Below are 26676 nucleotides of genomic sequence, written 5' to 3'. Positions count from 1 at the left end.
ATAAATAAACACACAGATATGAAAGACAACATTGTTTAGAACAATAAAAGGAATTTAGGGACAAGTAAATATGTTTGCAAAAGATTTCTGATATAACACACACACACACACACACATACACACACATATATATATATATATATATATATATATATATATGCACAGAGATTGACGCTTTGATAAATATCCCCCCATATCATGTTCATATTATGAAAACTAAAATGAAGTAATTTTTCTTATAAATGAGAATAACTCTTAGCATTACAAAGGTGCCTGGACTAGGAAGAATATAGTTGGAGGGCACTTGACCAGGTTCTTTAATGTGGATTGGGTATTAAATGTGTGAGAGGATTTGCAGCCTTTTTAAATGGACAGCAGTAGAAGTAGCATTCTGTATTAAAGGCTTAGCAGTGAAGGTTGACATGCTTTAACAAGGAGCTTTGCTATTGCAGGTGAGTTTTTTTTTGGCATGTTTATAACTCAGTGCAGGTTTTTTTATAAGAATGTTAAGATAGTTGTCATTTTTTTGTTGGGAGGCTGGCATGACTGATTATAAGCAAACAATTTTAGGAATTATTTGGGTGTCACAATTCTGCTCTTTTCTTCAAAAGATACACAAAAATACTTTGCTCTCATGGATATCAAGCAATTGCAAACACAACACAGTTTTATAAAAATAAAATAAAAGAATATCTTTGTGGCACAATTATTGGCACCCCTATGAATTCATATGAGAAAAATATATTTGATGTATATTCCCATTGATATTTTGAATTGTTTAGTACACCTGGGTGACTAAGAACAGGACATTTTTTAACCATGACTTCCTGTTTCACAGGGGTATAAATATGAGGTAACACAAAGGTCAAGGTCCCTTAGTCATTCATCACAATGGGTAAGACCAAGGAATATAGCTGTGATGTGCAGCAAAAGGTTGTTGCGCTTCAGAAAATGGTAAGTGCCTATAAGAAAATAGCAAAAGCATTGAAAATACCCATTTCCACCATCAGGGCAATAATTAAGAAGTTCCAGTCAACTGGAAATGTTATGAATCAACCTGGAAGAGAACATGTCTCTATATTGTTTCAACGCACTGTGAAGAGGATGGTTCGAGTGGCCAAAATATCTTCAAGGATCACAGCTGGAGAATTGCAGAAGTTAGTTGCGTCTTGCGGTCAAAAATTCTCAAACTACAATTCAACATCACCTACATCACCACAAGTTGTTTGGAAGGGTTTCAAGAAAAAAACCTCTACTCTCATCCAAAAACATATTCAAGCGTCAAAATAGAGCTTTTTGGCAATAATCACCAGAGGTGGATTTGGCGCACACAGAGAAGTAGCGATATGGAAATATCTATTATTATTATTACTATTATCAGGTATTTATAAAGCGGCAGCAGATTATGCAGCACTATACAAGTAATAATACAACAATAAAACATTACAGGGATGCATTACATACACAAGTAAAAAAGTACAGTAGGGGTACAGTACAGTTGTAGGTGCAATAAATGAGTTATACAAAAGGAGAGTAAAGCCCTGCCCTTGAGCACAATTTAGGAGTTCACTTTAAATACAAAGTGGCCTACAGGTAGAGAGGCTCTCAAGCTTACATTCTAAAGGAGAGGGAATGGACACAGTAGATAAGGAAGAAGGGAAAATTGTCTGATATAAGGCAGGGTAAACTGAGAGTGAGTAATGACGTAGGCAAACAATAAGAAAAAGTGTGTGGTGAGTGGGCAAATAAGGATCGGAAAAGAGTAATTATTTACCTAATTTCTGTTAGGAGGTGTTTATATATTAAGGTAAACACCAGGGTGGGTGGTGGAGGGAGGATTGGAGGGCTAGTGCATGCAGAGCTGGGTGGTGTAGTTAGATTTGCAGCTGTAAGAAAGAGAATGGTAAGGTAAAAATCCTGATTTTAAAGTAAGGGGGAAGGTGTAGTTTGAGACAGAGTAGGAGGGGAGACAAGAGATTGGAATGTTACAATAATAAAAGTTAAAAGCAATTTCATATTAGCCCAACAGATATAAGACATAAATGCACTCATTGGGGCCGAATTATCAAGCTCCATATGGAGCTTGATGCCCCTTATTTCTAAAGACCGCTGCTCCATAACTTGTCCACCTGCTCTGAGGCGTCAGACAGAAATCAACCCAATCAAATACGATCAGGTTGATTTACACACCCTGCTAGCGGCCAATTGGTCACGAATCTGCAGTGGGCGGTATTGCACAAGCAGTTCTGGTGAACTGCTTGTGCAATGATAAATGCCGACAGCATATGCTGTCGGCATTTATCGATATGCAGTGGACATGATACACTACATCGAATCATGCCCGCTCGCACTTTGATAAATATGCCCGATTGTCTTGATTGGAGATATCTTTCATATAAATTACCTTTTAAAATGGTTTGCAGAGCTGGGTAAGTGCTGTATCCCACTGTTAAATATGGTGGTGGTTCTTTAATGTTTTCGGGCTGTTTTTCTGCCAGAGGACCTGGACATTTTGTTAGGATACAGGGCAGCATGGACTCTATCAAATATCAACAAATATTAAATGAACACCTGACTGCCTCTGCCAGAAAGCTTTACATGGCCCATGGTTGGATCTTCCAGCAGGAAAATGATCCAAAACATACATCAAAATCAACACAAAAATGGTTTACTGACCACAAAATCAAGATACTGTCATGGCCATCCCAGTCCTCTGACTTGAACCCCATAGAAAACCTGTGTAAACCTTAAAATTTGAAATATCTGGAAAGATTGTGTATGGAGGAATGGTCTCGGATCCCTTACCATGTATTCTTCAACCTCATCAGGCATTATAGAAAAAGATTCAAAACTGTTATCTTGGCAAAGGGAAGTAGCACAAAATATTGACTAAAAGGGTTCCAATAATTGTGCCACACATATATTTAACAAATATTTTTTTTTAATAAACCTGTGTTGTGTTTGCAATTGTTTAATATCCATGAAAGCAGAGTATTTTTGTGTATTTTTTTAACAAAAGAGCAAAAGGTTAAACAACAAAGGCAAATGTTTGCAGCCTTATTTAGTCATATTTATCAAGGGTGCCAATATTTGTGGAGGGCACTGTATATTATGAGGGTAGTGGGATACTCTAATCACAGTGGATATTGGAGAGGTAAGAAATGTTCACGTGCTTCATGAGATATTAATGATGTATTATGTGTTAGTCAAGTGCTACATAGAATAAGTGCTCTTTTTTTAAGTATTTCCATGTGCATGGCTCCGCATCTAACCTATGCCAGATCGGATCAGGGTTAACATGTTGTGGCTTATATCCCACTCATTGCCAGCATCTCTGAAGACATCAAGCAAAGGTTCCCAGTGAGATTCTGCTGTCAGTCTGTTTATGGTAACGAAGAACCAGATCCCTTCCAACCCACTTGTCAGCTCCAGTGTCACATACCCCTGGGACAGTCCCGGATCTCAACCACGGGAGTTGGCCGCATCTCCCGACAGAGATGTCAGAACTGAGGGGGTAAGCTTTAGGTCTCCATCTGAGTATAGAGTTAAGGTAGTTGGCACAATGTCAGATGTTTTCTGGTCAGAAGCCGTTCGCCGCTCAACACTGGAGTAGTGTTATCCTCCTGGGTTTCAGCCTTGCCGTAGCGAGAGTAGGTGGATTAGTCGAAGTAAGTGCCTCCGATCTGAAGTCAACACTTTCTCTCTTGACATGACCTGAGATCTGTCTATGTTCTATAGTTTGGCAGATTGGAGTCTGTGCCATGACGATGTGGTCTTCTATTAGTGCTGTAGCGCCCTGTTCAGGCTGTGGTAGTTGCCGGGCGCCATCTTCCCTGCAGTCCCACTTAGTGATAGCTATCAGATCGTTAAACCTTTTGTCTAGCTTACGATCAAATTCCTGTAGTAAGGTATATATAGTTATTTGGAAACCTTCCATCCTGCTAGTTGAAGCCTTTAGTTAGATGAACCTGCTTTACCCGGCAGGCCGGGGGGGAGTTTGTGTTGATGTTGTAGGCCAGAGCCTTACCAAGCTAGCTGTCTGGAATGGTTCTCTGGATGACGTTATCCTCACAAAAATAAGTTCTATTGGCACCGCTATGTTGTCCTGCGTAGAATCTGTATAATATATTTATAGATTCTTTATAAATTTATGGATAATCAGCAGATTATCTGGGATATTTCAGGAGCTTCTATTTTTGCAACCAGTCATGGCTGCCATCCGGACACGCCCCCCAGAATAAGTGCTCTTTTATAATGAACATTTAATTATTTAATAGAGTGATCCATTTTATGTATTGAAAAGGTATGATTTATTGCATTTGTTATTTTTTATTTTGACAGAGATAATAATAATAGTGATAATGATAATATCTACTTATTTACAAGCTATATAACATATCAGATGAAAACTATGGACTTTTTTACCTTTTGTGATTGCCACTATAGGGCTAGATTACAAGTTGAGCTCTAAATTATTGCGTGCGATAATTAATCAGCCATTACAACAAACTTGCGGTAGCAATTAGCGCTTAGAAAATTAACCAGAGATCAGATCTCTGGTTAATTTTATAAATGTGTCCCGAATGCCCCAAAATACAGTGTAGTATGTTAAATAAAAAAATAAAGATAGCAGAAACTTAATTTTCTAAAATAAAATAACTGCACTAGGCAGTATTCTGGGGCTAAAGTTGATGGGAGTGGGGTGTTAGAAGAAAAAAAACGGCACTAAAAAGTTCCTTTACATTGCAGCCTATGAGAACTGTGTGTTCCCAGTAAATATATATGTATATGCTTTTATATATATATATATATATATATATATATATATATATATATATATATATATATATATATATATATATATATGTGTGTTAATATGTATATATACACATATTAACACATAAATATATATACTGTATGTATATAATCATATACATATATATTTAAATTCCTGCCATTGCTGCACTACTTAACCCCTTCGCTGCGCTTAAGTTCTGATGCCATTTCTGACAGCATCAGAATGAGGCTCCCAGCAATGCAAATGTGAGGTCACATTCTCATTGCTGATAACTTGTAATACCAGCGCACATTAGCGTGCACTGGTATTACACAGTGGAGCGTGAATATCGCTCCACTTGTAATCTAGCCCATAATGTTTATTTACTTCTCTATTGATTAAGCATATACGCATATTCCCAATGACGCATATGCAACTATTCATGTCTGGTTTTTCGCTTTTAATATAGTTATAAGCTGTTGTCAGCTAAGTCACTTATTCTAATTAATAGTTTTATTTATTAAACTCCTAAAGTTCTAAAGTTTATTTAGGGATAAATTACAAGTGGAGCAGTATTTACTGCTCCTACTTGAGCCATAGTACGGCTGAAAGTAAACTTTTTAACATGTGCATATTACAAGTTAAAAATAACTTCAGGAGTTTGACTACCACGACTGCGCTAACTTATTCTCCCCATAGACTACAATGGAGCAAACACGAACATTTATCGATCACGCTAATCCAACCTCATATATATATCTATATATACACACACAAAACACGGAAGGGGACTGCACTCTCAGACCAGTCTGGGTACACATCCCATGACTCTGCAACATGCACAGCCCAAATTAATACAGCACACAGAGAAAGTCCAGCACTCACTTACAAGCTCTCAGCTGAGATTAAAAGCAAAAATGGAAAGGTTAGTTACCGCATCTGGCCAAATGGGAAAAGCCCAGGTATCACGTCAAGGTCTCTTCCAAACCTGGGTCCCTAAACAGCCACACAATGCAAGCTCTCAATCCAACAAACTGGGAACAAGTGAAGGGTGCACAGGCTTATGTAATCACCCTAGATATATACAAAACATGGAAGGGGACTGCACTCTCAGACCGGACTGGGTACACATCCCATGACCTTGCAACATGCACAGCCCTGGGTGCAAAATTGCACTCTCAGGAAGCTGCACTGTCCCCAGAGTCACAGGCAGTTAACCCCAGACAGTTCTGGGTGCAAGTCCCATAGACAACATTTCAAAACAAATTAATACAGCACACAGAGAAAGTCCAGCACTCACTTACAAGCTCTCAGCTAAGATTAAAAGCAAAAATTGAAGAGTTAGTTACCGCATCTGGCCAAATGGGACCCAGTCCGGTCTGAGAGTGCAGTCCCCTTCCGTGTTTTGTATATGTCTAGGGTGATTACATAAGCCTGTGCACCCTTCACTTGTTCCCAGTTTCTTGGATTGAGAGCTTGCATTGTGTTGCTGTTTAGGGACCCAGGTTTTGGAAGAGACCTTGACATACCTGGGCTTGTCCCATTTGGCCAGATGTGGTTACTAACTCTTCCATTTTTGCTTTTAATCTTAGCTGAGAGCTTTTAAGTGAGTGCTGGACTTTCTCTGTGTGCTATATATATAGCCCTTTACAGTCAAAAAGCTTGTCATGTACCATATACATTTTAACCCCTTAAAGGGACATAATACTCATATGCTAAATCACTTGAAAGTGATGCAGAAAAACTGTAAAAAAACTGACAAGAAAATATCACCTAAGCATCTCTATATAAAAATGGACAATATTTTACCTCACAACGTCCTCAGTTCACAAGAGTAAGTCCTGCCGGTTAAAAAAAAAAAGGAAAGAAGGAATTAATGAACAGCAGCCAATCAGCATCAGCAGTGCTGAGATCTTGAACTCTTTTACTGTGATCTCATGAGATTTCACTGAACTCTCATGAGATTTCATAGTAAACTTCTTTAAACTGAATAGGGAAATAAAATGAGTGTGCATGAAACTCGCTCCCTTGCCTGCCCCGGGACAGGCATACTAATTTGCTGCTTAAAGTCCTTTACAATGGGGTGTGAATACTTAGGACATTTTGAGGATAAATATATTTCTATTTTACATAGAGATGTTCATGTGATATTTTCTAGTCAGCTTTTTGACGCTTTTGATGCAGATTTTATGCTGCATCACTTTCAAGTGTTTAAACATTTGGGTATCATGGCCCTTTAACAATCACGATGTACCATGTATGTCGCCGGTCGTTAAGGGTTTCGATGCTAACAATAGCAGAGGTCAAGCCACGAGCGATGGGACCACACTATTGTACCCTCCCTCCACCCTTCTGGCAACCAAAAATAGTACAGTGACACCGTTGGCGAAAAGACTGCACTATTAGAAATGCAATCCCCATTAAAAGACCTTAAGGGATTAAACCTTATAACTTTTTTAGAATATTTATATGAATAATATTTATTAGATAGTGTATATATGAGTGTAAGATATTGTTTATCTATTTATGTTATGTTTAATGCTGCTTTTGCACAATGTCTTCAGTCACGCTAATCCGACCAGCACACATTTAGTTTCAGCTCCAGTGATCGGGTTTACTTTCCACTTGAAATACCATGCTAAAGTTAGCCTGCTTGCGATATTAGTATCGCGACTGGCACTAAGCTTAGTGCGCCACTTGTAATCTAGCCCTTAATGTTTAAACATTTTAATTCAGGAAAAGAACAAAAATAAATAATACATCAATATATTATTCCATGCAAAACACTAAACAAACAAAAATATATATAAAGATATTTTTGATTCCTGTTTTTTTTTATTATATGTTGCTTATCTTTATCTTGCTTCTGATGGGGGTTATCCCTTATCTTACCCACTCTTTTCTTAAAATACATATTTCTATTATTTTTTCTTTTGGTTCCGTCTAGAGTCAAAACATTTCTCCCGTTCTAGTAATCAAATATGTTTCCCTTATGTCCTGGTTATAGCTCTGTATTTTGTTCTTTAAAGGGACATAAAACCCCAAAAAAATGTTCTTTCATGATTTAGGTAGAACATACAATTTTAAACAGCTTTCCAGTTTACTTCTATAATCAAATTTGCTTCATTCTCTTGGAATCATTTCTTGAAGGAGCAGCAATGCACTACTGGTTACTAACTGAACACATGGGTAAGCCAATGACAATCGGTATATTTATGCAGCCACCAATCAGCAGCTAGAACCAAGGTTATTTGCTGTTACTGAGATTTCCTAAAAAAACCTTTCAGCAAAGGATAACCAGGGAAAGAAGTAAATTAAATAATAGAAGTAAATAGGAAAATTGTTTAAAATGACATGCTCTTTCTGAATCATGAAAGAAAAATAATGGGGTTCATGTCTCTTTAAGATTGCCTTTCTGGTCTTTATCATATTGTAAGAATTAGTTTCTAAAAATGTAACAAATGCCCCATGTCAACAAGGGACAAAAAATCATGTTTCTGTGCCATGGGAAAAACTAACATCACAATTCAGTTGAAATCTGTTGCTAAATGTTGTGAAACTTGTATAAACCATATTTATTATTCTTGTCTTGATCTCTAATACAGCTTCAATGCAGGGGTAAGCTTGATGTGGTAAAGGAGTTTTAAATGATCTGCCACGTTAACACTAGTTTGCCTTTTTAATATATTAGGTACCTTATTACCCTTTATATTGGGGGATACTCTAATTATCCAGAGCTCCCACTCCTAAACTTAAGCTTTAAAGGGACATAAAGCCCAACATTTTCCTTTCATGATTCAGATAGAAAATACAATTTTAAACATTTCAATTTACTTCTATTATATAATTTGCTTTATTCTTAAAATATCCTTTTGTTGAAGAAATAGCAATGCACATAGGTGAGCCAATCACGCGAGGCATCTATGTGCAGCCACCAATCAGCAGCTACTGAACCTGAGCCACCAATCAGCAGCTACTGAAATCAGAAGCTACTGGCCTTTTCAACAAAGGATATCAAGAGAATGAAGCAAATTAGATAATAGAAGTAAATTGGAAAGTTGTTTAAAATTACATGTTCTTTCTAAATCATTAAAGAAAAAAACTTCCCAGAACCCCACTGCATTTAACCTTAAATTTATAGACGTCTAACATTCAATTAACAACCTCTGCATCTAACATTTTAGTTGTGGGAACCTTTTGTTCTTCAGGATAAACCGTACTTCCCTTCAACAATTAACCCTATCTGTGACCCACCATCCAGTGCAAGTTCATGACTTCCTCCTGTAGCACCTAACATTCATCCAGCACTCAATGTTCTTAACTTCCTAATCTTCTACCCAAAGCAGAGTAAACCTCGCATCCATGGTACTAATTGTCATTTGATGGGGTATATTTATTAATGTGCGAGCGGACATGATACAGCATACGCTGTCTGCATTTATCATTGCACCAGCAGTTCTTGTGAAATGCTGGTGCAATGCCGCCCCCTGCAAATTCGCGAACAATCGGCCGCTAGCAGGTGGTGTCAATCAATCCGATCGTATTCGGAGCTTGATAAATCGGCCCCTAAGTATGAGACTGATGTATTAAAATGTGAGAAAGATGTCTAGATAATTGTCCTCTCAGATTAAAGCATAAATTATAGTATACTTGATCTGAACATGATTTGAAATGATTTGCAACATCACATATTATCATAAAAATTTTCTTTATATTTAATAAGTATATTGCATTTTTGTTTTACATTCTGTGCATAATTTAGCAAGAATAACAGAAGAAAGATGTTGAGTTTTTAAAATTGCCATTAATTACATATAAACGTAGTTCCCAGAAGCAAAGCATTATAAAGTGGTGATTATTCCATCAAATGGATCATAAAACAAATCAGGCAACACTTTGGGCTATTGCTCTTAATCCTGCAATCATGCCATCATAACAATCTTAAAATTATATAGGCTTTCTCTTTTCAACTAGAGCTGTGAATTATTGGACGTTGCAGAGAATTTTCTATAGAGTATATACATGATTTTACTGACTGCCCAGCTAAACTTTATGTCCATCCGTGTTCAGATAAAAATAGCTAATGTTAAAATTGTTCAATGTTTATTGCACAAATTATCATTTAATTAATAAATTATGAAAGTCATTTATGCTTTAGATAGAAGACAATGTTATAATATTACAAAGTATTACACTGCCCCCAAACCGTGTTACTGTGTGTATAAGTATATATTTACATTGTTGTCTATGCAAACACACAGTTCCCATAGACCACAATGTAAAGGCACTTTTTAGTGCCAATTTTTTTCTAACACCCCAGTCCCACCAACTTTAAAGCCCCAAAATGGCCTTGTGAGTAATCCAGATGCTTGCGTGGCTTGACTGATTTCAGATGATTTCAGATAAATGTGTATTTAGTCCCTGGAGGAAGAATTCTGCAGAAGTTTTAAATCTTCATGGATGAACCATTGGTCCATATCAGAATCAGTATCTGGATCAGATCATGTACCTGTACATATGACCTTTTGTTGCAAGTAACCTCAGGCATTCATTTTGTAAGCATCAAATCACTGGAAAAAAAATAAAATTATAAAGGCTAGCTGGTTCTTTAAAAATGTCAGTTTTCATTCCATATAGAACACTCTGCACATTCTGAAGAATTCTGCTGAATATTACAGGTTAAAATACAAATGTTAGTTTTTCTCACAAATATCAACTCATATTTCAAATTAACAAAAATATTGCTGAATATTTTTATAGGCATGTTTGAGTAATTTGAAGGTATACAGCTTGCAAATTTACAAATACCTTTCTTATAGGGTGATTGATGCCAGATACATTTATCTGTAAATATTTTTTTGTATGTTCATTTTTATTTTTATTTAAAACTAAATATAACGAACCACACAGGATTTAAAATCTTCGCCATGCTATCCATCAAGATCAAATATGACATTTAAGGAGCTTAACATTGAGCTAATGACCAGTCTGTGTGTTGACGACTCTCTTGTTCGTGATTTGACCAAGGGTAAAAATTTGGTGCAGAACTACAGTTCCCACCAGTAAGGTCCAGCAATTGAAATAAAGAGTCAGGATGTAACTAAGATTAGACTTTCTTGTGTCCGTAAAGTTCATTTCTATAAGTATGTATCTTTTAGGACTGAAATCTCCTTTTACCTAACACACGTAATAAGGTAGGTACGTAATAATATAAACACTTCTTGTCACTTGCATACCATTTTTTAACAAAAAAGGTGCCTTATGTTTACAATATTGTCAGTATATAACAGGGTTATAATACAATTTATTTATTCTTTAAAATAACCTCCAATTAAAATGTATATACGAAACAATTGAAATTAATATTTATTCCTAATTTTTTTAGATTAGTTAAAATTTATATACACATTGCAATATATTTATGTAGAGACAAGATTATGAATCAAATTCTACACACTTATGTTGTTATAATATTCTTTACAAAGATCATAAAAGATATACCTTTGAAAGTAATCTTACTCACAATGAATCCCATTAAAACACCACTATATGGACCGCTAACTTCACAGTGTTTAGATAACAATATTCCAAGATACTTCACTCAAATCTTACTGGATTTCAATAGATTTAAGATAACTTTCAGACAAGTTTAATTAAGTTATTTAGTTCACAAATGATTCTATATAACTTCAATTAAAAACACCAGAAATTGTATATATTATTAATGCAAACAGCCAATTTATATGCCAATTTATCTGCTCTGAAATAAACTCTTATTTAGCTACAATAAGGCAAATTCTAAAATATATATATAGCAATAATATTTATTATATTAAAATCTAAACATTAATATTTAATACCAGTATACTTACTACAATCTAACTAAAGCTTTAGAATATCTTTGTTTAAAATATTAAATATACAATTGTTTATACTTTATCAGATCACCAGTTTGAGAATTCAGTTAATATCCAAATATGTCTTTCGTCATATGTTTTAGGAGAATTATGCACATTTGTAAGAGAATTAATCTTGATAGTCTCTTATCCACAAAGAAAGTCCCAACGTATTTGTCTTCCAGAAAACTGTGTTCACATACTGGTCTCTCTAAAAGCAAAAATGTCAACAAGCAGGATTGCAAACAGTCACCAACAAAAAAATTTCACCCAAGAATCCCTTTTTCTCTGTGTGCAGGGAGTTATTGTCTGAGACAAAACTCCTCCCCATTTCTTAATCATTCGATAGATGTGGATACGCACTTTTCTCTGATTGGCTACTGGGAGATGCCTTTTTAACAGCCAAATGCCTTTTGGTTGTAATACTGGATTTAGGCCATCGTGGGCAGCAGACAAAGACAAACAGTTTCATTTTTTAACACTGCTATACAGTAAATACAGTTCTTATATATATTTTTATCAAATGCCTATTTTTATATACTTTAATTCTCCTAGTTTTAATAATTATATGTTCCATATATGGTCCGTTTAATATAATTTATTCTGAGTATTTCAAGATTAAGCATGAATATATTCCACTTACCTTAAAAATGCTTTTAAAAATCATATTTTCTATGAAAATATTTAAAAGGATTATAATACCTTCATCATACCTTCATCATTGACTCAATTACTTTCTCAGTTATCATCGTAATATCACATACATACCTTGAGATCAGCAATCAGATGTAGTTTCACATAATTATATATATATATATATATTGGATTACTATAAATAATTTTTATATCTGTATATCTCTTGCTGAGTGTATAAAACATATGATATTAATTAAAGCACAAATGATATATGTACTTATTAGATGCCTGAAAAATATAAGAATATGTTATTCATTTTGAAACAAGTTGATTAAACAATTTACATTGATTATATAGCTACTTATTAACTTCAGCAAATACTTATCTAATATGTTACTGTAAGGCATTTCTTCTTAGATCCACAAATATACATTTTTTTTACAATACTGAGGTATTCCACTGAAAATTAATCATAAGTTTTACTTTAAAATTAATTTCAAAGTTACAATGCAAAACATGTGTTTCTGCTAGCCAGCCTAATGTGTATCTAGTCTTCAAAGGAAATCCAGTGAGTCATTGTGTTAAATTATCACATGTGTCTGTTAGCTCATAATATCTTGAAATTCTGTTAGCTTATCTGAAAATAGTGCAGAATTTGTCTCCAACATCCCAGGATGCATATTGAGAATCTGTTTGTGATCTAACATTTGGGGCTGTTTGTGATCTAACATTTGATTTCCAAGTAAGTATTAATTTCTATCTTTCTGGGCTTTAGCCAGTTCCAAAGAAGTCACCACAGACAGCATGCCTGTATATCTCCACATGGGATCACCACCTGATAACCTTTATTCTACATTTTGGGCAGGAAACTCCATATATGGGCGTTCAAACTTGAGAGTGTCATTCTAAGGCCTAGATTTAGAGTTTGGCGTTAGCCGTGAAAACCAGCGTTAGAGGCTCCTAACGCTGGTTTTAGGCTACCGCCGGTATTTGGAGTCACTCAAAATAGGGTCTAACGCTCACTTTTCAGCCGCGACTTTTCCATACCGCAGATCCCCTTACGTCAATTGCGTATCCTATCTTTTCAATGGGATCTTTCTAACTCCGGTATTTAGAGTCGTGTCTGAAGTGAGCGTTAGACATCTAACGACAAAACTCCAGCCGCAGGAAAAAAGTCAGTAGTTAAGAGCTTTCTGGGCTAACGCCGGTTCATAAAGCTCTTAACTACTGTACTCTAAAGTACACTAACACCCATAAACTACCTATGTACCCCTAAACCGAGGTCCCCCCACATCACCGACACTCGAATAATTTTTTTTAACCCCTAATCTGCCGACCGCCACCTACGTTATCCTTATGTACCCCTAATCTGCTGCCCCTAACACCGCCGACCCCTATATTATATTTATTAACCCCTAATCTGCCCCCCACAATGTCGCCTCCACCTGCCTACACTTATTAACCCCTAATCTGCAGACCGCAAAGCGCCGCCACCTACGTTATCCTTATGTACCCCTAATCTGCTGCCCCTAACACCGCCGACCCCTATATTATATTTATTAACCCCTAATCTGCCCCCCACAACGTCGCCTCCACCTGCCTACACTTATTAACCCCTAATCAGCCGAGCGGACCTGAGCGCTACTATAATAAAGTTATTAACCCCTAATCCGCCTCACTAACCCTATAATAAATAGTATTAACCCCTAATCTGCCCTCCCTAACATCGCCGACACCTAACTTCAATTATTAACCCCTAATCTGCCGACCGAATCTCGCCGCTATTCTAATAAATGTATTAACCCCTAAAGCTAAGTCTAACCCTAACACTAACACCCCCCTAAGTTAAATATAATTTAAATCTAACGAAATTAATTAACTCTTATTAAATAAATTATTCCTATTTAAAGCTAAATACTTACCTGTAAAATAAATCCTAATATAGCTACAATATAAATTATAATTATATTGTAGCTATTTTAGGATTAATATTTATTTTACAGGTAACTTTGTATTTATTTTAACCAGGTACAATAGCTATTAAATAGTTAAGAACTATTTAATAGCTAAAATAGTTAAAATAATTACAAATTTACCTGTAAAAGAAATCCTAACCTAAGTTACAATTAAAACTAACACTATACTATCAATAAATTAATTAAATAAAATACCTACAATTACCTACAATTAACCTAACACTACACTATCAATAAATTAATTAAATAAACTACCTACAATTAACCTAACACTACACTATCAATAAATTAATTAAATACAATTCCTACAAATAAATACAAATAAATAAACTTGCTAAAGTACAAAAAATAAAAAAGAACTAAGTTACAAAAAATAAAAAAATATCTACAAACATAAGAAAAATATTACAACTATTTTAAACTAATTACACCTACTCTAAGCCCCCTAATAAAACAACAAAGCCCCCCAAAATAAAAAATGCCCTACCCTATTCTAAATTACTAAAGTTAAAAGCTCTTTTACCAATCAGATTGAGCTCGCATTCTATTGGCTGTTCCGATCAGCCAATAGAATGTGAGCTCAATCTGATTGGCTGATTGGATCAGCCAATCGGATTGAACTTGATTCTGATTGGCTGATTCCATCAGCCAATCAGAATATTCCTACCTTAATTCCGATTGGCTGATAGAATCCTATCAGCCAATCGGAAGTCGAGGGACGCCATCTTGGATGAAGTCCCTTAAAGGAACCGTCATTCTGCAGTTGGACGTCGCCGGAAGAAGATGGGTCCGCGGTGGAGGTCTTCAGGATGGAGCCGGTCGTCATCGGATGAAGATAGAAGATACCGATTGGATCAAGATGGGCCTCTTCTTCCCGGATAGGATGAAGACTTTGGAGCCTCTTCTGGACCTCTTCAGGCACCGGATGATGGATCGCCAACCCCCGCTTGGGTTGGATGAAGATTTTGGAGCCAGGACGGATCGGTGATACCTGGTGAGGTGAAGACAAGGTAGGATGATCTTCAGGGGCATAGTGTTAGGTTTATTTAAGGGGGGTTTGGGTTAGATTAGGGGTATGTGGGTGGTGGGTTGTAATGTTGGGGGGGGGTATTGTATGGTTTTTTTTTACAGGCAAAAGAGCTGAACTTCTTGGGGCATACCCCGCAAAGGGCCCTGTTCAGGGCTGTTAAGGTAAAAGAGCTTTTAACTTTATTAATTTAGAATAGGGTAGGGCATTTTTTATTTTGGGGGGCTTTGTTGATTTATTAGGGGGCTTAGAGTAGGTGTAATTATTTTAAAATTGTTGTAATATTTTTTCTTATGTTTGTAGATATTTTTTTATTTTTTGTAACTTAGTTCTTTTTTATTTTTTGTACTTTAGCAAGTTTATTTATTTGTATTTATTTGTAGGAATTGTATTTAATTAATTTATTGATAGTGTAGTGTTAGGTTAATTGTAGGTAGTTTATTTAATTAATTTATTGATAGTGTAGTGTTAGGTTAATTGTAGGTAAATGTAGGTATTTTATTTAATTAATTTATTGATAGTATAGTGTTAGTTTTAATTGTAACTTAGGTTAGGATTTATTTTACAGGTAAATTTGTAATTATTTTAACTATTTTAGCTATTAAATAGTTCTTAACTATTTAATAGCTATTGTACCTGGTTAAAATAAATACAAAGTTACCTGTAAAATAAATATTAATCCTAAAATAGCTACAATATAATTATAATTTATATTGTAGCTATATTAGGATTTATTTTACAGGTAAGTATTTAGCTTTAAATAGGAATAATTTATTTAATAAGAGTTAATTTATTTCGTTAGATTTAAATTATATTTAATTTAGGGGGGTGTTAGTGTTAGGGTTAGATTTAGCTTTAGGGGTTAATCCATTTATTAGAATAGCGGTGAGCTCCGGTCGGCAGATTAGGGGTTAATAATTGAAGTTAGGTGTCAGCGATGTTAGGGAGGGCAGATTAGGGGTTAATACTATTTATTATAGGGTTAGTGAGGCGGATTAGGGGTTAATAACTTTATTATAGTAGCGCTCAGGTCCGGTCGGCAGATTAGGGGTTAATTATTGTAGGTAGGTGGAGGCGACGTTGTGGGGGGCAGATTAGGGGTTAATAAATATAATATAGGGGTCGGCAATCTTAGGGAACCAGATTAGGGGTACATAGGGATAATGTAAGTAGCGGCGGTTTACGGAGCGGCAGATTAGGGGTTAAAAATAATATGCAGGGGTCAGCGATAGCGGGGGCGGCAGATTAGGGGTTAATAAGTGTAAGGTTAGGGGTGTTTAGACTCGGGGTACATGTTAGAGTGTTAAGTGCAGACGTAGGAAGGGTTACTGCATAGCAAACAATGGGGCTGCGTTAGGAGCTGAACGCGGCTTTTTTGCAGGTGTTAGGTTTTTTTTCAGCTCAAACAGCCCCATTGTTTCCTATGGGAGAATCGTGCACAAGCACGTTTTTGAGGCTGGCTGCGTCCGTAAGCAACTCTGGTATCGAGAGTTGAAGCTGCGTTAAAAATGCTCTACGCTCCTTTTTTGGAGCCTAACGCAGCCTTTATGTGGACTCTCAATACCAGAGTTATTTTTATGGTGCGGGCAGAAAAAAGCCGGCGTTAGTTTTTCGGGTCGTTACCGACAAAACTCCAAATCTAGGCCTAAGACTTTACAGGTGTGAGTTCCTTAGTTCTCAGATGTTCTGTTAATCAGGAAAAGGCATCTCATGTCTGACCTCAGATTTGCAATACACAGAATGTATTCAGCAATAAAATGAGCATGCTCAAATTTAATATTTGATAGATTGTATACTTATTTTATCTTATTATATATATATACTGTATATATATATATATATATATATATATTGTCTACTGACATTCACAGATACCCTGACAATATAATCAAACTGCCCTTTTGAGCATAAAACAGGTATTGACTTCTTAAGATATAAATTCCTCATTTAAACCACCTATGTAGGAGTCCCAATAAAATAATAAGTCATTATAAAGTTGTAAACAGTTGGGTTTGAGGAAATAGTATCTTACTAGCAATATTACATATTGTACCCTATCCCTCCACATAGTGATAGTGGGTGTCTCAACTGATTTTCAGTTAGAGGCTATCAATTGTTTTGCGTGTTGAATAATATTAATCCCAATTTTTTATTTATTTATTACACATGTAATGCCTATTAAACTATTGAATAGACAAGTTTGTGGTGTTAGTGTTTAGTTACTTGATAAGATATGGTTAATCTCTTTTAGGAGTCTTTCCCAGAAACCTTTTATCTTTGGACATGACCACCAAATATGACACATATTTCCCATATGCGCTTTACATCTCCAGCATTTGTCAGAAGCCCCGGGAAACATATATTTTAATCTTTGTGGTGTATAGTTTGTTTCGAGTGCATGCGTAGAATGTGCAGAGTGTGCCGTGTTCTTGAACATATTATTCAATTCTTCTCCGAATTCTGATTCCCAAGCCTTGACATATTTATGTGGGTTGGGAAGCATAGTCTTTGTTAACATTTTGTATATCTGTGAAATAAATCCTCTTTGTGGACATTTATCTGTATATTAGAACTCCGTAATTGTAGTAAACATTATGAAACCACTTTTCTCCTGACTGATGTTGCATTTTGCAATTTAGTATCAATATTAATTAAAATTGGTGTTTTCTGTGGAGTGGCAGGAAAGACAGTTTTTTTTTTTTATTATTGTGTTTATTTAGAAAATAAATATTATTATCATAGTAATAGAGTCAATATATTATTCAGCACTGTAACATTACGTATACAGTTATGGAGTACAATAATCTCTATACATTTACCTAAATTATAAGTATACAGTTGTAGAGTACAATAATTAGAAGACATTTATATAAAACATAAGGTTAGAGGGCCCTGCCCTTGAGTCACTGTAAGCTGTAAACCATCTTTACATAAAATGATCAACAGGACGGGTGATCTTGTGAGCTTACATTCTAAAGGAAGTAAATTATGAAGTTGAGGGAGAGTGAAACATAAGTAGTAGAGACATCTTAAAGTAAGTTATTAGCATCCTTAAACACATATGTTTATAAGTAACACTTGAAGTTATTGAGACTAGAGGTAAGTCTGACTGAGCGAGGCAAGGCGTTCCATATGATAGGTGCAGTTCTAGAAAAGTCTTGGAGACAAGTGCAGAAATATAGGAGGGTGCAGTGTTGTTGAGGGTTTTGTGTGTTATGGGCAAAATGTTTTTGTTTTTTTCTTGAGGCTAACTGAAGCCAGAAGAGGTGTTGGTTACAAAAGTGCAGCAAATGTGGATCGATGCTTAAAGGGGCATGAAAAATAACATTTGTTGTTCATGATTCAGATAGATCATACAATTTTAAACAACTTTCCAATTTATTTCTATTATCAAATTTTCTTCATTTTCTTGATATCCTTTGTTGAACAAAGCAACAATGTACTTCTAAAAGATAGATGATCACATTTGGTGAGCCAATAAGAAGTGGCCTATTATTGTAGCCACCAATCAGCAACTAGATCCCAGTAGTGCATTGCTGCTGCTGAGCCTACCTAGGTATGTTTTTTTTAAAAAAAGGAAGATAAGCCTGGCAGAAGTATTCATAATGGAATGCAGTGGGGACAGGCAGTAGCTTGGCAGACCGGAGAAGACAGAATTGTAGTAGTCAAGGCTTGAAATTATAAGGGAGCAGATAAGAATCTTAGTTGTGTCTTGAGTGAGAAAGTAATGAATTTTAAAGATATTATCAGATGGAAGTGGCAGGAGTTAGCTAAGGACTTAATTTGGGGAGCAAAAGAAAGTCATAAGTCAAGTGTGACCCCAAGGGGATGACATAAATGTCCACAGTAAGTAAGATTTGAATGGGGAGATTGGGATGAAATAAAGAGATCAGTTTTAGAGAGAGACATCCAGGGATGAGATATTAGCTAGGCAGCTGGTGAAACAAGTTAACAGGGAAGAGGAAATATCTGGTGTAGAAAGGTGGATTTGGGTGTCATCAGCATAAAGACCATACTGAAACCCACAAGACTTGATCAAAGAGCCTAGGGATAAGGAGTAGACTGAGAAAAGAAGAGAACCTAGAACCGAGTTCTCTCAGCAGAGAGGAGTAAAGGGTAGCAGGAAGAGTAAGATAAGGATACACTTAAGGTAAAGTTAGAAAGGTAGGAAGAAAGCCACAGTAGAAACTGCGTCACAAATACTAAGGATTTAAGTGGTCTGAGCAGCAATGGATGGTCAACACTGTCAAAGGCTGCGGAGGAGGTCTTAAATTATTAGCATATAATAGTAACCTTTAGCTAATAACAACTGTAAATAGATTATAAAAGATTAATAATCAAAGTTAAATTGTTTCTATTGGACAGAAATAGTTACTTTTGGTTACCCAAAGAATCACTTTTCCCTTTGAATATATCATAATTATGGACATTATATAGCTAAACAGTGTTCCTCTCTCACTCCACTAGAACCTTTCAAAAATCTTCTTGGCTGCTTAAGAATATGTGAACACAAGGAACCAAAGGTCATAAAAGATGAAGACAGAGCAAAACACACTGTACTTCTGTTCAATAGATAAAATATATATTTACTAGTCCTAAAGCCGGTTTACAAGGGCCATTTTTTGCAGTACAGTGGTCCCATCCCTTACTCTCTCTCTCCCCCTCTCTTTTGCGCTCTCTCTCTCCCCCTCTCTTTTGCGCTCTCTCTCCCCCTCTCTTTTGCGCTCTTTCTCACCCCCTCTCTTTTGTGCTCTCTCTACCCTTCTCTTTTATGCTCCCTCTCCGCCCTCTAGTTTTGCGTTCTCTCTCTCTTTTGCGCTCTCTCTCTTCCCCCCCTCTTTTGTGCGCTCTCTCTCCCCCTCTCTTTTACTCTCTCTCTCTCCCCCTCTCTTTTTGCGCTCTCCTCTCTCCTCCCCCTCTCTTTTGTGCTCTCTGCCCCCCCCTCTCTTTTGCGCTCTCTCTCCCCCTCTCTCCACACTCTCTTTTGCTCTGTCCTCTCCCCTCTCTTTTGCTCTCTCTCCATCCCTCTCTTTTGCTCTCTCTCTCCCCTCTCTATTGTTCTCTTTCCTCTCGCTATTGCTCTCTCTCACCCCCCGCCTCTCTTTGCTCTCTTCTCCCCCTCTCTATTGCTCTCTCTCCCCCTCTCTATTGCTCTCTCTCCCCCTCTCTATTGCTCTCTCTCCCCCCTCTCTTTTGCTCTCTCTCCCCTTCTCTCACTTCCTTCTATTTTGCTCTTTCCCTCTCTTTTGCTATTTCCCCTCTATTTTGCTATCTCTCCCCCCCCCCTCTTCTGCTCTTCCCCCTCTCTTTAGCTCTTTCCTATCTCTTTTTGTCTCTCCCCCTCTCTTTCTATCTTCTCCCCTCTCTCACGCCGGCCGTGCCCTGGTCACGCCCCCCGCAACACCAGACCACGCCCCCTGACCCATGACAAGTCACACGTCGGTCAACACCCATACCTCCTGACGGTAATGCCTGGCCACGCCCACTTTTGCCACATACAGCATGTCAGTTAAGGCCAGGTGTGTTTGTCCTCCTGCTGTCTCTACTGCTCATGACAGCTTCGGACGAACACACTTGGCCTTTTATATTGTAGGATGTATCTTATGCATACACTAATTAATTTGATGTTTAAGGTATATCTAGTGTAAATAAAAAGTTATAGATACTGTATATAGAAAATCATACCTGCTAATTAATAGTAGTACTCTCAAATTTATGGCTCTGAGGAAGGCAGGTGGTCTCAGCCTAAAAACATATATAGTGCCTAAATAAATATAATTTTGCCTTTTGATAAAGCTATGTCTCCTTTGAGAATTATTCAATAAAATATAAATGGTTGTAACTGCCCAATCCTAGACATCCATGTTGTCCGTTATTCCCAGCAGCCCTCTGTAATACTGCCCAATCCTAGAGAGACATTTTGTCCTTTATGTCCCACAGCCCACTGTAATACTGCCCTATCCTAGACAGCTATTTTGTCCTTTATGTCACACAGCTCACTGTAATACTGCCCAATACCAGACAGCCATTTTGTCCTTTATGTCCCACAGCCCACTGTAATACTGCCCAATCCTAGACAGCCATTTTGTCCATTATTCCCCACACCCCCACTTACACTGAAGAAATGTGTTTATGCCTGAAAGAAGGTTGATATATGTAAAAGCAAAAGATATCAAGCAATATATTTCAAATTTTTTACAACAATCTTGCACTGTTGTATTTATTCTATCTTCTTTTCAATATTTGTACTGATTTGTGTCTACTTATGCTTTTCTCTTTGAAAATGTCAAATCAGCACATTTTTTTTTATTGAGTTTTATAAAATTACATAACATTGCATAATTGGAATAAGAATTAACCTGTATGCACAAAAAAAAAATAGAAAATATTTTGTTCTCAAATTGCTACCTCAATTTTACGCTTTCTATACTTGCTCTAAAATATACATTGATCTTTAGCAAATACATTAATTTCATATTTAAAAATGTATTTATTTATATATTACCTTTTCATTATATAAACATAATTATTATATAAATGTAAAGAGAAATACATCTTGTGCTCTCTTAGGAACCAAAAAAGAAAAGAACATACAAAGTGTATATATCTACCAGTATGTGATAAAAAGCCGTGAACAGACGAGTCACCCATATTTTATTCCCCATTGACTCTTCCAAGATTACTGCACCAAGCCCCATCACAGACCTATTTTAATAAATAGGCATACTCCTATGGAAGATATAAATTTCATTTTAAGATTGTGTTAGTTTCCTGCATCTTTTTACAGCTTGTATCTAAAATTCAATGTAAAATAAAAAAATAAATAAAAAAAGGGGCAAATTCACATTGATTGCATCACAGTTATCAGTGGCTTTGATTTAATTTGATTTTATTTAAAACAAAAACAAAAGTAATATACATATACAGTGGGGCAAAAAAGTATTTAGTCAGCCACCACCAATTGTGCAAGTTCTCCCACTTAAGAAGATGAGAGGAGCCTGTAATTTTCATCATAGGTATACCTCAACTATGAGAGACAAAATGTGGAAACAAATCACATTGTCTGATTTGGAAAGAATTTATTTGCATATTATGGTGGATAATAAGTATTTGGTCACCTACAAATAAGCAAGATTTTTGGCTCTCACAGACCTGTATCTTCTTCTTTAAGAGGCTCCTCTGTCCTCCACTCATTACCTGTATTAATGGCATCTGTTCGAACTTGTTATCAGTATAAAAGACACCTGTCCAAAACCTCAACAGTCACACTCCAAACTCCCACTATGGTGAAGACCAAAGAGCTGTCGAAGGACACCAGAAACAAAATTGTAGATCTGCACCAGGCTGGGAAGACTGAATCATGCCGTAGGCAAAGCAGCTTGGTGTGAAGAAATCAACTGTGGGAGCAATAATTTGAAAATGGAAAGACATACAAGACCACTGATAATCTCCCTCGATCTGGGAGCTCCACGCAAGATCTCACCCCGTGGGGTCAAAATGATCACAAGAACGGTGAGCAAACATCCCAGAACCACACGGGGGGACCTAGTGAATGACCTGCAGAGAACTGGGACCAACGTAACAAAGGCTACCATCAGTAGCACACTACGCAGCCAGGGACTTAGATTCTTCAGTGCCAGACGTGTCCCCCTGCTTAAGTCAGTACATGTCCGGGCCCGTCTCAAGTATGTTAGAGAGCATTTGGATGATCCAGAAGCAGATTGGGAGAATGTCATATGGTCATATGAAACCAAAGTAGAACTGTTTGGTAGGAACACAACTCGTTGTGTTTGGAGGAGAGAGAATGCTGAGTTGCAACCAAAGAACACCATACCTACTGTCTGATCTGTGTACATGAAAGAATGAATGGGGCCATGTATCGTGAGATTTTGAGTGTAAACCTCCTTCCATCAGCAAGGGCATTGAAGGAGTGGCTTCGTAAGAAGCATTTCAAGGTCCTGGAGGGGCCTAGCCAGTCTCCAGATCTCAACCCCATAGAAAACCTTTGGAGGGAGTTGAAAGTCTGTGTTGCCCAGCGACAGCCCCAAAACATCACTGCTCTAGAGGAGATCTGCATACAGGAATGGGCCAAAATACCAGCAACAGTGTGTTGACAACCTTGTGAAGAATTACAGAAAACGTTTGACCTCTGTCATTGCCAACAAAGGATATATAACAAAGTATTGAGATGAACTTTTGATATTGACCAAATAATTTTCCACCATAATTTGCAAATAAATTCTTTCCAAATCAGACAATGTGATTGTCTGGATTTGCTTCCACATTTTGTTTCTCATAGTTGAGATATACCTATGATGAAAATTACAGGCCTCTCTCATCTTCTTAAGTGGGAGAACTTGCACAATTGGTGGCTGACTAAATACTTTTTTGCCTCACTGTATATAGAGGGCAGTCTATTTAAAATTACTGAAAAAAATTAACAAAATTATCAAAAATTAAAAAAAATTTAAACTAATCTAATACCCCTATAAAATAACCCCCCCAAAATAAAACACCCCCTAATCTAAACTACCAATAGCCTTAAAGGGGCAGTATACATCAATTTTTATATAACTGCATGTAATAGAATCTACTATAAAGAATATTATGCACAGATACTGATATAAAAAAAATCCAGTATAAAACCATTTAAAAACTTACTTAGAAGCTACCAGTTAAGCTCTGTTTAGAAGGTTACTGGAACACCCTCTGTAAGTAGGAAATATCTGACACCCCCCCCCCCCCCCCCCCTTCCCCTTCCTTTGCATATGAAAAGACTCTTTACACAAAAATTTTGGGGCTTGTTTAGGAGTCTGAAAATCAGAGCAATATTATTTAAAAATAAGCAAAACTATCCATTTCTTTTTAAAAAAAAAACTTTATGGGCTATATAAATAGATCATCTACAAAAAATGAGTGTATAATGTCCCTTTAAAAGGGTCTTTTGTAGGGCAGTGCCCTAAGTTAAACAGCTCTTTTACCTTAAAAAATTACCAATTACCCCCTAACAGTAAAACCAACCCCCCAAAATAAAAAAAACCTAAGATACCCATTGCCCTTAAAGGGGCATTTATATGGGCATTGCCCATTAAAGGGCAATCAGCTCTTTTACAAATAGCTCTTTTGCACCCATAAAAAAATCCCTAATTTAAAAAAAAAAAAACCAAAAAATTTAAAAAAACCTTTCTAACCCTGAAATAGGTACTCATAGTCCCTGAAGTCCGGCGGTGAAGGTCTTCCAGGTGGTGAAGGTCTTCATCCAGCACAGGGACATCTTCTGTCTTCATCCGAAGCAAAGGCCGTGCGGAGCGGAGGTGATCGCGGAGCGGAGATGACCATGGAGCAGGACTGGTCGTTGTGGAGCAGGCCCGGCATGGCGGATCCTCTTCATGCGGTCACCACCGCATACTGAATATTGAATGCAAGGTACCCCATTTAGGTAGCTTGCATTCCTATTGGCTGAAATGTTGATATCAGCCAATAGGATGAAAGCTACTGAAATCCTATTGGCTGTTCACATATAAATGGGGTGCCTTGCATTTAATCTTCAGTGTGCGGTGGCTACTGCATGAAGAGAAACCTCCATGCCGGTCCTGCTCCGCGACGGCTGGTCCTGCTCCACGATTGCTGGTCCTGCTCCATGGTCATCTCCGCTCTGCGATCACCTCCGCTCCGCGCTGCCTTAGCTCCGGATGCAGATAGAAGATGTCCCCGCGCTGGATAAAAACCTTCACCGCCTGGAAGAAGACTTTCGCCACTGGACTTCACGAAACGGGGTTAGACTTAGTTTTTTTGGGGTGTTTTTTTTAGATTAGGGATTTTTTTTTATGGGTGCAAAAGAGCTGTTTGTAAAAGAGCTGATTGCCCTTTTAAGGACAATGCCCATACAAATGCCCCTTTAGGGGCAATGGGTAGTTTAGTTGTTTTTTAGACTTAGGTTTTTTTATTTTGGTGGGTTGGATGGGTGGGGGTTTTACTGTTAGGGGGTAATTGGTAATTTTTTAAGGTAAAGAGCTGTTTGCCCTACAAAAGGCCCTTTTAAGGGCTATTGATAGTTTAATTTAGATTAAGGGTTGTTTTTATTTTGGGGGGCTTTTTTGTTTTCATAGGGGTATTAGATTAGGTTTAATTTTTTATTTTTGATAATTTTGTAGCCAACATTCCTTTTTGGATGCTTGCGCAACTGCCGACAGCGACGGAGGTGTTACAAACACGATTATGGTATAGATGGGATTTTAAAGGTGTTAGGAAGATTATTTATTTAGATCAATGCTCCCAAGTTAATTAATCCTTATTGTGTTTGTAACTGAAATATCTTAACATTTTTTTATTTTAAATATCTTAGTTTATTGACTAATCTCAGTTTAATATTATTAAGAGGCACAAAATCTATTTAAGATTAGAACTAATTAAGTATTTTTTTTTTTTTTTTACCTTCAGTAATGGGATATATGCTGGTAAGAGAGAAAACAATGTAAGGAAGAGGGAGTTCTGTCAGAAAAAGAGAATAGCTCATTTAGAAAAAGGACATAGTTGGATATGATTGAGAATGAGGTTGACAAAGGGGAGGCTTAGACAGAAAACAAGATGAGGCTTAAGAATGAATCCCAATGACACCTGAGGCTAGTGATAAAAATCCAATAAGGAGCATTACTCTAACTGTCAGTTTTACACCTGCACACCCCTCTGTCATATTCCCAACATTCTGAGGGCAATTATGGGTCTCACATTGGTCTGACAACCCCTATCAATGACATATTCAAAGCACTTCCAATTTACACCTTGTCCTGTGAAGGCAAAAAACAAGACTGAGGTACACAAAGAAGTAGGAGGATATTAAAAGCTCTTGTATGTTGTGTAATTTTTGCCTCCTGCAAGTGGAAGTTGTTTTAACTTCCCTCAGAAATGTAAGTTTCATTTTGACTTTTGATACCCTTTAATTGCTGATATATTCAATTAATATAAAAATGATTGTAAAGTCCTTTAAAATAATTCCAATTAGTGGTAGTTTCTCAGTTTACCCGAAGTCTTTGGTGTTACCTTTGCCCCTTTCTATGCATAACTTGACAGCACCTGCTCCTGTAAACATTTTAATAAAAAATATATATAATTTACTCTGTTCTTAAGGATTTTTTAGACTTTCCAAATCACAAATTTAGTGGTCCCTAACTGTTTATAGATTATTTTCTCTTCTCTTGTGTTGTTAATCACTTCTCCAGATGTGTCAAGCTAAATGCTTAAGTCGAAATGTAGGACAATGATAGAGTCAAACTAAGCCTCCTATTTCTGGGGAATTAAGTCAAGTGCCAACTGTAATAGAAATATATCTGTTCCAAAAAGCAACCCATTTTATTGTATGTGACA

General features: G+C 36.7%; 1 protein-coding gene across 1 annotated transcript in view; it reads left to right on the top strand.

The window, feature by feature from the left end:
- IL1RAPL2 (interleukin 1 receptor accessory protein like 2) overlaps positions 1-26676 on the top strand; it is a 1497664-nt gene that overhangs the window by 589822 nt on the left and 881166 nt on the right. The window lies entirely within an intron of this gene.

The sequence above is a fragment of the Bombina bombina genome, chromosome 1 (genome assembly GCF_027579735.1).
Source record: "Bombina bombina isolate aBomBom1 chromosome 1, aBomBom1.pri, whole genome shotgun sequence".
Lineage (NCBI taxonomy): Eukaryota > Metazoa > Chordata > Amphibia > Anura > Bombinatoridae > Bombina > Bombina bombina.
This window is presented reverse-complemented; position numbering and strand designations above follow the sequence as displayed.